The sequence below is a fragment of the Petaurus breviceps genome, unplaced genomic scaffold, assembly GCF_028583685.1.
Source record: "Petaurus breviceps papuanus isolate PSGF00001 unplaced genomic scaffold, PetGlider_PUasm1.0 90977, whole genome shotgun sequence".
Taxonomy (NCBI): Eukaryota; Metazoa; Chordata; class Mammalia; order Diprotodontia; family Petauridae; genus Petaurus; species Petaurus breviceps.
In genome coordinates, this window is record NW_027187391.1 from 23,759,640 (window position 1) to 23,771,694 (window position 12,055).

The following is a 12,055-nucleotide window of genomic DNA, read 5'->3' on the forward strand; positions in this document are numbered from 1 at the left end:
CAGGGCAGGCTGAAACTTTATAACAAAGAGTTTTATTCCACTTTAAAGCTGCAGATGAAAAGTAATTTAGTTCATATGCTGCAGTGATGCAAATCAAAACCCATAACATTTTTATTAATTGCTGAAAGCAGACAAAGTTTCAGAAGCACAAAAATACTAGCACAATACTATAGAAATACAATAAATCTAAACATCTGGATGGCTGCCCAGTGTTTTGGAAGTGAAAAGCTTAACTATACATGACTTATAAAATGCAGTTTTGCTGATGCAAAATCAATTGAAATAGTCATCTTTTATTTTATGATCTTCCTCCTATGTGCCACTATAAAGAGGAGGGTGACCCTGGAGTCTTAAAGACTATGTTGTTGGTGTGAAAGTTCTGGAAGGTCCTTTCAAGTTGAAAGAGCTTCTTATTCAAATTTGGTCATAGACCATGTATATCTGTCATCCCAGGATCAGTTGAAAAAGTTTAGAGTGACTTATAAAGTTTGGCTGCCAAGTTATGCATTAAAAAAAAAAAATTACAATAGCTTGCTTATAAAGACTGTACTAAATTGTGGAAGAGTTGTGGTACATATAGGTAGAAGAAGTGCCTAGATAGATAGATAGATAGAGGATAGGCCATTTATTGAGTATTCATTATGTGTCAAGCACTGTGTCAGTTCTTTCAAGTGCTAAAGAAATTAATAAGATATGTTTTAGTATAGATTGTTGGACATTCTCCAAATCTTTTTAATTAAAGTTTTGACATTCAACCTCTTTCTTTCTCTTTAACTTAATGTTATTCTGCAACAAGAAATGTCTTTCTTTTGGTTTTGCTAATATCTCTACTTGGTAATTTGTTGACAACACATCATCTTGGTCCCTAAGGTTTTTCTCTGAGAACAAACAAGAAACACCCACCCAGGTATCTAAGAAACAAGCTTACTCTGACACTATGTTCTGTACAAAAATCAATTGTTCCCAGCATACTAATTATTCTGGATGTTTTTGATATAACCATTAAACAAACATAAAAGAACAGAAATGTGGCTCCTGTCTTTTTAATCACCTGATGGGAGAGATGGATAAGGAATCAAAATATTTTTCAGTGTAGTTAGAAACCATTATATATGTGATTTTTGCCCACATAAAATTAGTATAATACATTTGTTTATAGTTATTCATCAGTTCCACAAAATGTATTTAATTATAACAACATAATCGCATGGAGCAATGCTGTGTAAACTGTTATACTTTTGCTCAAGGGTCCATATATACCAGCTAATTTGCATACCCGGAGGGAATGAATCATTGTTTATATCTACTATATAACACCAAAACATGAAAATGAAAGTGAAGGATTCAATAATACATGTGTTTGGGGTAAATTCTTTTATGCATATGCTAGATGTTTATCTATGGATAAGACATCCATATGAACGACTGATTGGTTCTCATTCATCATATTGATTAGGGAGCCATTTAGAGGAGAGATCCCCAATCAGAAAAATGTGATTGATGACTCCTGAATCATTATCTTCCTAGTAGCTTTCTAATAGTCAGTTGCTACTACTACACTTAATTCTCTACAAATCACAGGAGTTGGGGGTAAGAAGGGGTTGTAGGAAGACAGTGATATAGCCTTGGGGAAATTAATAGTAGCTCTTTATCAGGAAAAGGTTGGACATCTCTGATATGGACACATCCCAAGAATTGTTCCAAAGGATAGCTTCTGGCCTCTAGAAAGATAATATCCAAGCCATCTTATGAATCTTAGGAACTGCTTTGAAAACTCTTATTTAGTCATTCAAAACTGCACCTGAGGGGCGGCTAGGTGGCCCAGTGAATGGAGGGCCAACCCTGGAGTCAGGAGGACCTGAATTCAAACCTGGCCTCAGACACTTAACATAAAACTAGCCGTGTAACCTTGGGCAAGTCACTTAACCCCAATTGTCCTACCTTCCCCCTCCAAAAAGAAAAAAAAAATTATTGTATACATGTCATATTCCTACTCAGTGGAATGTGAACTCCTTGAGATCACGAGCTATTTTAGGGGTGGCTAGGTGGCACAGTGAATAGACCACTGGTCCTGGAGTTAGGAGGATCTGAGTTCAAATCCAGCCTCAGACACTTAACACAAAAAAACTAGCTGTGTGACCTTGGATAAGTCACTTAACCCCAATTGCCCTCCAAAAAAAAAAGGGCAAAAGACCAACTGTGCCTGACAATGATGTCGATAACAACATATGCAAATGTGATCATCCTTTGTGACTACTTGTAAGAGTTCTCCTAACCTGTTGGAGGGCTTCTTTGCTTTCTCCTGATATTGACACTCAATCATTTTCCTGAAGACATCTTTTATTCCTCTTCTTTTTCCGAAGTTCTTAATCTTGTTATATAATAATAGCGGTCATTTATATAACACTAAGAGGTTTTCAGAGTGCTTTATTTTACCCTGAGTCCAACGCTCTAACCCAGGGTGGGCTTTGTTCTGTGAAGTTTGGATTCAGTCAAAGGGCTGCTGCACTTGAGGACCTAGAGGGCCAAATATGGCCTCAAGGCCACAGGTTTCCCACCCTGACGTTACATAGTCTCTAGTTATATGCTGCAACCTTCTCATACCTACCTTGTATCTATTTCCTTCTTGGTAACAATCATTTTCATAAGTGTCATGGGCTGGGCCTGAAGCAAGCCATTCCCCTAGAAGTCTGAGACCAAAACTGGAATGAAATGAGTAATTTATCCAATAGTTTACAAAAAGAGGCTTAGTAATTCATAGCCGGGAAGGATATTCATAGCAGAGACTGAATGTTCAACCAGGAAAAGACATTCCTTCAGATGAACATGATTTACTACTATTATTCATATAACTTATCTGTGACCTAAAACCTCAGAGAGGAACTCCAGCCCCTCATGTCCTGGTTTTGATATCCAGGTGACTAGGAAGTTCTATCAGTGACCCAAGCTTTAGTCCCCTGAGCCAATCAAATCTCAAAGACAGCTTCAATAATTTTTTGTTAAGGAAAATTAGTCTCACTGACATGGGTGGTGATAGCAACAATTAGGATATTTCTCCTACCATAAATGGCAACCATATATTTACATTGCTTGGAATGTTCCTCACAGGTTGGAAATAAAGAAATGATATTTTACCTTGAATACAACCCCAAGAAATGCCAATGTGCTGTGCTAGCTAGCTTTCATTTTCTCATTCTTGTCTGAGATATTACCATAATTAGAAACAAATTTTCCTACAACTTGCATCTAGGAAGAACTTGTAGAAAAAACATGGATAAGAATTGTGAAAACTGAGAAGGCATGAAGGGTTTGTAATATACATTGGTGGAAGGAGTAGTCTTACTGGCAAAAATAAGTTGCTAAAATACTACTTGTGAGCATGTGAACTTGAGTAAGTCAAATATAGTTCTGAGCCTCAGTTTCCTTTTCTGTAAATGTGATATGAATATTTTCACTATCTACCTCACAGAATTGTAAGGAGAAAAATGAGATAATACATATAAAAGTGCTATTTATTTACATATAGAAGTTTCTTCTTAATAATAATAGTAATTCGGGGTGGCCAGGTAGCACAGCGAGTAAGAGCACCGGCTCCAGTGTTGAGAAGACCTGGAGATCGAATCCCGGGCTCAGACACTTAGCACCCACCCAGAAACACCTGGCTTTGTAACCTTGAGCAAGTTACTTAACCCCAATTGCTTAGGGGCAGCCAGGTGGCTCAGCGAGTAAGAGCACCAGCTCCAGTGTTGGGAAGACCTGGAGATCAAATCCCGGGCTCAGGCACTCAGCACCACACCCAGAAATAACTGGCCATGTAACCTTGAGCAAGTTACTTAACCCCGATTGCTTAAAAAAAAAAAAAAGTAAAAAAAATAATAGTAATTAATAACAGCAGCTAAGATTTATATAGCAGTTACTACATAACAGGCACAGTTCTAAGCACTTTAAAATTATTATCTTGTTTGATCCTCATAACAATCTTGCAAGGTAGGTGCTATTATTATTCCCATTTTACAGATGAAGACACTGAGACAAAGAATAAGAAACTTGACTAGGTTCACATTGCTAGTAAAATATCTGAGGCTGGATTTAAACTCTGATCTTCCTTCCTCTGGACCCAGAGCCCTATTCCCTGTGCCACTTAACTACCTCTTATTTAAGAGTAAGGTCCTTGAGCACAAGGGCTGTGTTTTCTTTATATTTTTATTCTTTCCCCTATGCCCACCACTTGGTACAAGACATGATATAGTAGATACCTAAAAAGCATTTGCTGAAAGAAACAATGGATCTTGGAGTTTCAAGATAAAACAATGTAGAGAATCCCTATTAGTTGTGGAGGAAATCAGCAGATTTACTAATATGACAGAAAAGGAAAATGATAAATGTTGGAGAAGATGTGGGAAAATTGGAACACTAATGTATTGTTGGTAGAGTTGTGAACTGATCGAACCATTCTGGAGAACAATTTGGAACTATGTCCAAAGGGCCATAAAACTGCATACATGCCCTCTGATCCAGCAATACCACTACTAGATCCGTATCCCAAGAGATGATAGAAAAGGGAAAAGGACTCACATATACAAGAATATTTATAGCAGCTCTTTTTGTGGAGGCAAAGAATTAGAAATTGAGGGGATGCTCATCAATTGGAAAATGGCTGAAAAAGTTGTACTCTATGGTTGTGATGGAATCCTATTGTGCTATAAGAAATGTTGAGCAGGTAGATTTCAGAAAAACCTGGACTTACATGAACTGATGCTGACTGAAGTGAGCAAAACCACAAGAACATTGTACATATTAACAGCAATGCTGTTTAATGATCAACTGTGAATGACTTAGCTCTTCTCAGAAATACAATGATCCAACACAATTCCAAAAGACTCATGATAGAAAATGCTAACCACATCCAGAGAAAGAACTAAGGAGTCTGAATGCAGAATGAAGCATATTATTTTTCACTTTTTTTCTTTCTTGTGTTTTTTTCCCCTTTTGTTCTGATTCTTCTTTCACAATATGACTAATGTGGAAACATATTAAATGTGATTGTACATGTATAACCTGTATTGGATGACTTGCTACTTTGGGTGGGGGGAGGGGAAGGGAGAAAAATTTCAACCCCAAATCTTACAAAAATGAATGCTGAAAACTATCTTTCTATGTAATTGGGGAAAAAAATACTATTAAGGAAAAAAATCGTGTAGCAAATCCCTAATGTGAGAAACAAAAATTACCATGCTGGAAGCCAACATTCCCCCTACTGATTAGAACATTCCACATTTGGGGTGGCCAGGTAGCACAGCGAGTAAGAGCACCGACCCCAGAGTTGGGATGACCGGGTTGAGACACTTAGCACCTACCCAGAAACACCTGGCCATGTAACCTTGAGCAAGTTACTTAACCCCAATTGCTTTAAAAAAAAAAAAAGGAACATTCCGCATTTGAAGTAACCTGGGATACTCCTCTGATCATTGGAAAGGTGAGGCCAATCTGCCTTAATGTCCTTTGGATATATGCAAATGGATATATACACTGGATATATATCCAGTGAATTCCCTACATTCCAAAGGAAAAATCAGAAGGACCTTGTGCCTAGGAACAGCGGTTTAAGTACCATAGAAAAACACAGCTAGAGAGATGTTATTTTGAGTGTGGCACATGTTTCTATTTAGAATTTCAAAACCGGACCTTACACAAAGCTTAGGAATATTTGAAAGGCGATAATTCAAATCTATCAGTGTTTAAAAATCTCTGCCTATATTAAATCACTCAAACCTGAGGTAGAAGCTGCTGTAGCCTAAATCAAATTTACTCCAGTTAATTTGTAGCAGCTTAATTTAGGTGACTTTTTCCTAGACTGGAAGAGAAGAAAAAGAAAAGCAAAGGGAAGATGAATAGAGCACATAAACAGAGACACTAACTTGTCAAATGCTGGCTCAGGTAAGATCTCCCCAGTGAGTCCACTGAATCGGAGAGAGGAATGAAAAGAGACTGATCGTTGCTTTGGAGTTTGCAAGAATCTCAGCCCTTCTTTTCATATCTTCCTCCAAGGAGGATGGATCTGACATATGGTTCTGGTGCTGCTTAGTTACACATTCCTTTTCTACTCCACTTAACATATTTCATTTATTTGTCATTTCTAATATTTAACTTGAATTACGCCTTTTTTCCCCCTATCTTTCAAATTGATTGATAGCATGAATTTTGATCTTTGGAAAAAAAAATTATTCCATGCTTGAAGAAGAAAAGAATGAGGTTCTCATCAGTAAGCCTCCCTGAAAGAATCTGACATGTTCTTTAGGGGATGATTGGCCACCCATACAACTGAAGCACAGAGGGAGAATTTACTTAAGTCTGCACTATTTGATTAACATGTAGAAGCTAAGATCAACTGACAAATTTAATTATACATTCAAATTATGTTTCCAATTGGGCTTAATTTTTTAAAGTGATGAATGAATTGTAGGAGATGAAATTCTGTCGGGAAAAGATCGGTGAGCTCATTCATTTGTTGTCCTTGGTTTGTACTCACACATGCAATATGTGAAGCTACACCCCTTTCCTTTTCACTTGAGTATGCATGGAAGAATATGTATCGGGAATATGTATATGTATACATACACATATACATATATGTGCATGTGTCTGTAAACCTCTCCCCATATATATATATGTGTGTGTGCATACACACACAGAATGCCTAGCATAGTGTTCTGCATACAGAAGGACTCAATAAATCATTTTTGAATTGAACTGATATATTGAAATATTTGCTCGTCCTGTGACATTAAGCAAATCACTTCCTCTTTTCAAGGACTTGGGTTACTCATCTATCAATATTGAACTAAGTGACACCTAAGGTCCTTTCCAGCTTGAAATCCTGTGAACCTAAGCCTGAGGTAGGAGTGAATTGCCAAGGTCCATCTTAGCTTTAACATTCTGCAATCTGCCTGTCTTGCCAGTCAGCCAAACTATATCTAGCATTTACTTTATACAAAGGGTCCATTCTGCTTCCACAAAAGGAAGGAATAGGTAGAGCCTGAGATACCCTCCTAAATTTTCCCTATCAGTTTTTCTTCTATAGGAAAAGTGGTCAATCTGGGTCCCAGAGAGGAATAAACAAAGAAAAGCATTTGCATAAGCCCTAGGGAAATGACTCTAGAAGTATTCATGAGTGTCTGCTGGGTCTGGCTTGGGCCAGGGAGGAATCACTGAGGACTGAAAAAAAAAATAGCCATTTTAGAGCTCTGATTCCTGCACCATGGCTTGGTGATAGGCGACACATTGCTAAACATTTACCTCCTCTGGAGATTTAATGTACTGGATAGTTATAAGAGAAGAAATATCTCTTATATTAACTTATATTAATGTCTGGAACATTTTCAGCGGCATTAGATATTTGAGTACAATAAATCCAATTTTTATGGAATGGGTTGGGACCAAGGCTGTTACATAAAAATGGATTTTCTGGAAAAATGGAAATTAACAATTTACCCTAAGAATTTCATTGGAAAAAGTATTCTGTCCCATTTGAGTAATGATAGAAGATAAAACATGGCAGTGCTTCATCCCTTTCCCCTTTATTAATGAATTAGGATACACAAAAACTCAATAAAAATTATATAAAGAGCTCAGAGCAATCATTCAGCTCTTCTTTGCCAGTCAGTAACTTTCATTTCATAACATGGGTATTTCTGTTCAAACAAAATTATGTAAAATTGGGATTTAACTATAATGCTAAATTGCATTTTATTCTGTTTCTTAATCAATCTTGGGTGGCAAATTTCATTTTCTTTCTCATAGCTAAGATTCTTTGAACTGACCCAGAGAATAAGTATTCATCAGACCTCCATATCAAATAGGTGTTGTGAAAAGGCAGGAAGGAGTGTTTGAAAAGTGCTATGAGATTATCGGTTAAACAAAAACTATGCATGTATAAACTATATGCTTAATAAATGTTTGGGGTTCAGTCCTAATCAAGTCAACAAACATCAATTAAGGGCTTATGTATCAGGCACTTTGGATAAAAAAAAAAAAGTTCGAAAACCAGGCTCATAACTCTCAAGAAACTCATATTCTAATGGAAGAGACAACATTCTAATTAATAGGTACATAAAAGACATATTCAGTGTAAATAAAAAGGTAATCTCAGAGGGAAGGAACTGGTAGGAGGAAGGGGCAGTTGGCAACCTGGAAAGGCCTCCTGCAGAAGAGTATGGACTGAGTTTTGAAGGAAGCTTGCAAAGGCACAGTGTAGGGAAGTAAAGTGTTGTGAAAGACAAGAAGTAGACCAGTGAAACTGAATGGTAGTGTGTGCAGGGGAGTCAATGGTATGAAGACTGGAAGCATAGCAAGGGCCTCGGTGGTGAAAGGGGCTTTATATATCAATAGAGACTTTATTTTTGATCATAGAGTTAATTGGATACCACTGGAATTTATTGTGGCATAGTTAGATATGTGCTTTAGAAAAATCACTGTGGCAACTGTATAGAGGATGGATGGAGTGAGGAGAGATTTGAGGAGGGAACTCTGTAGGAAGCATAAGAATACAAACATACAATATGATTTTACAGCATTTATTAAATCAAACTGTGACTCCCTTCATGCCCTTCTTCCACTTTGAACAGTGTTTTGATCCACAAAATAAATATACTCTTGATTAGTGAACTTTCTGTCATTCAGGTATAGCTTGTGACCATTTCTGAAATTTTGACTTTCCTCAGAATTTGAGTCATTTAGGCTGCCAGGTAGATAGAGTGTGAAACTTGGTGTTAGGAAGATTCAATTCAAATTCTACCTCAGTCACTGGCTTTGTGACCTTGGTCAAGTCACCTCCCCTTTGTTCATCTGTAAAGTAGGTAATGATTACATCTAACTCACAGGGTCATTGTGATGATTAAATGAGATAATATATGTAAAATTGTGCAAAACATTAAAGCACTATACAAATCTGAGCTAGTATTATTAGAAATCCAAGGGAAAACATATTCTATTCACTTTGCTGTTCCTCCATCTGAAACCAAAGGATCAGAGACACTAGTGACACTAGGATTTCAGAAATAGTGTTATTCATATGTTCCACAAAGCAATGTATCTAAGAATGGAAGAATGCCACATTGACAAGCTCATGGATATATAAATGGATATATTTTTTTAAAAAATTTATTTTTATTTTTAAAAATTTTATTTATTTACTTTTAGTTTACAACTTTCAGTTCCACAATTTCTTGAGTTTCAAATTTTCTCCCCCTTCCTTTCTTCACTCCTTCCCTCCCCCCCCCATGGTGGCATGAAATCTGATATAGGTTCTAATAATACCTTCACATTAAACATTAGTCAACTTGTAAAGAAGAATTATAACCAGGGCGGCCAGGTGACTCAGCAAATAAGAGCACCAGCTCCAGTGTCAGGATGACCTGGGGATCAAATCCAGGCTCAGATACTTAGCACCATACCCAGAAATAACTGGTCATGTAACCTTGAGCAAGTTACTTAACCCCGATTGCTTTAAAAAAAAAAAAAGAATTATAATCAATGGAATGAACAAGAAAGAAGAAATAAAATAAAAAGAGAGAGAGAGCAAGTAGTTTGCTTCATTCTGAATTCAGACTCTAGCTCTTTCTCTGAATGTAGATATCCTTTTACATCATGAGTCTTTTAGAGTTGTCTTATAGTGTTGCATTGGTGAGAGGAGTTCAGTCTATCAAAGTTAGACATCACAGATATGATGTGTCTGTAATTATATACAAAGTTCTCCTGGTTCTGTTCTCCTCACTCAGCATCAGTTTATATAAATCTCTACAGGTTATTACGAAGTCTGTCTGCTCCTCATTTCTTATAGCACAATAGTGTTCCATTACATTCATATACCACAATTTGTTTAGCCATGCCCCAATTGATGTGCATCCCCTTGATTTCCAATTCTTTGCCACCACAAAAAGAGCTGCTATAAATATTTTTGTACATATGAGTCCTTTTCCCACTTGTATGATCTCTTTGGGATATAGCCCTAGAAGTGGTATTGCTGGGTCAGAGGGTATGCACATTCTTACAGCCTTTTGGGCACAGTTTTGGATGGATGTATTAACCCATGACAGTTTATATTAGATCATAACATAATATAGCATCATTAGATGTTGGTTGAAAGGGCAGGTAAGCTTTCATTTTTCTAATAGAATTCTTTTCACCAGTGAAAAAAACCAACAAAATTGCAAGAGATGAAATTTGCTTGAATTCTACATACCCTCCTCCCCAACCCCAATCCCTTTTCAGAATTCTTTACCCCTTCCCTGGTTATTTGCACACTCAGGTTTCCCCTGATTCCTACTATCAGGGAAGGGAATCTTATAAACAAATTCCTCCAACATAGTCCTATAACAAAGAGGGACAGCTGGTGCTTTGCTGCAGAATGCTGAGCATTAGCAGGTGTTGAAAACATTTTTATTCCTTCAATAAGTAGAAGCTATGGAGTTTAGCACTTAGAGTAGTTGGCACGACTGATTAGTTAAAATAAGAAACTAACAGTTCATGTGCTTTAATCCCCTGGCCATTGACACTGGAGGAGAGTTGAGCCCTGCCCTATTCCTTCTTCAAGCATTGGTTTCCTTGGGGGCAGCCAAAGGACTAGGGTGCTGGTTATTCTGTCCTACCCCTTCCCTATTACAACCACCAGATTGATGTCTCAGAGTTTTCTCCAAACCCAGCATTCTGTGATCTGAGGTCTTTTGCTGAGAGAGACTTATTATTGCCACAGTGATTTTTCTAAAACACATATCTGACTATGCCACAATAAACTCCAGTGGTGTCCAATTAACTCTATGATCAAAAATAAAGTGTCTATTTGATATATAAAGCCCCTTTCACCACCTAGGCCCTTGCTATGCTTTCAGTCTTCATACCATTGACTCCCCTGCACACACTATCATTCAGTTTCACTGGCCTACTTTTTGTTTTTCATGACACTTTACTTCCCCACATTGTGCCTTTGCAAGCTTCCTTCAAAACTCAGTTCATACTCTTCTGCAGAAGACCTTTTCAGGTTGCTAATTCCCAAACCGAATTTGCCTTTAAAAAGTTGATTTGGGCTTTTCCTATGACATGTTTTGCAGTAGTTGCTTTGGCTGGTAGGATTACTATTTATGCATCTATATTCCAGATATATGACTGGTTTAAATTTTAGAAGGACATTCGTAGAAAATTCAACAATAATGAAAAAGAGGGTTTCATTTAAAACATTTAGTTAAAAGGAAAAGAATGCTAATAAGTTAAGTTAGGGACATCTGAGGTTTAAGGTACAGTGAACATATACATTCAGTGGTATCTAAACTAATGTTGTTCTAAACTAATGTCTAAACTAATGTTCTTTTAATGATAGTTATCTTGAGGTACTCTATACTCACCCTATGAAAGTTGTCATTATTCATAACTTTTTGGGGGACCCTGTCAGATCCTCTATGCATTTTTGAATGTCCAAATTGATGGTAAATCTTCCATCTTTTTGAGCATGCATTTGGTGTTTGAAGTTGCCAAAAGTTTGCAGGCACATTTATTGAATAAGGTTGATTACTAAGTTGAGTTGATTTGGAACAAAGAATCTATGTCTTCTTCTACAGTGACAACTAGACATATGAATGACCAAACTAGGCTATTTTCTGAGCTTGTCAGATATGGGCTTCTAGTACTGACCAGAAGTTGAAGCTAGGGCTCTGGATGTGGTAGAAATATGATACTGGAACTTAGAAAAGGGGAGTTCATTTTGTACTTGTATATACATAGTTAAGAGATGATGGTGTTAGAGTAGATTGGATCACCAAAGTCCAGAGAAGAGAAGAAAACATGGCCCATACTGGAGCTTTGGCAGAGGAAAAGGAGAGGAGCTATTGAGTGAGAGAGAAGGAGAAGGCAGAGTAGTAGGGAGAAAGCCAGGACAGGGCAAGGATGATGAGGACTCAAAAAAAAAAAAAAGACCATTGAGATTGGTGATGCTGAAACCACTGGCAACCTTGAAGAGTGCATTGCCAGTAGAAGGTGGTGGTGGTGGATGGGAACTACGTTGAAG

At 37.3% G+C, this 12,055-nt stretch overlaps 1 protein-coding gene across 3 annotated transcripts in view; it reads right to left on the reverse strand.

The window, feature by feature from the left end:
• The window catches only part of NKAIN2 (sodium/potassium transporting ATPase interacting 2), a 1,356,778-nt gene that overhangs the window by 165,729 nt on the left and 1,178,994 nt on the right, over positions 1-12,055 (reverse strand). The gene's annotated exons all lie outside the window — the stretch shown is intronic.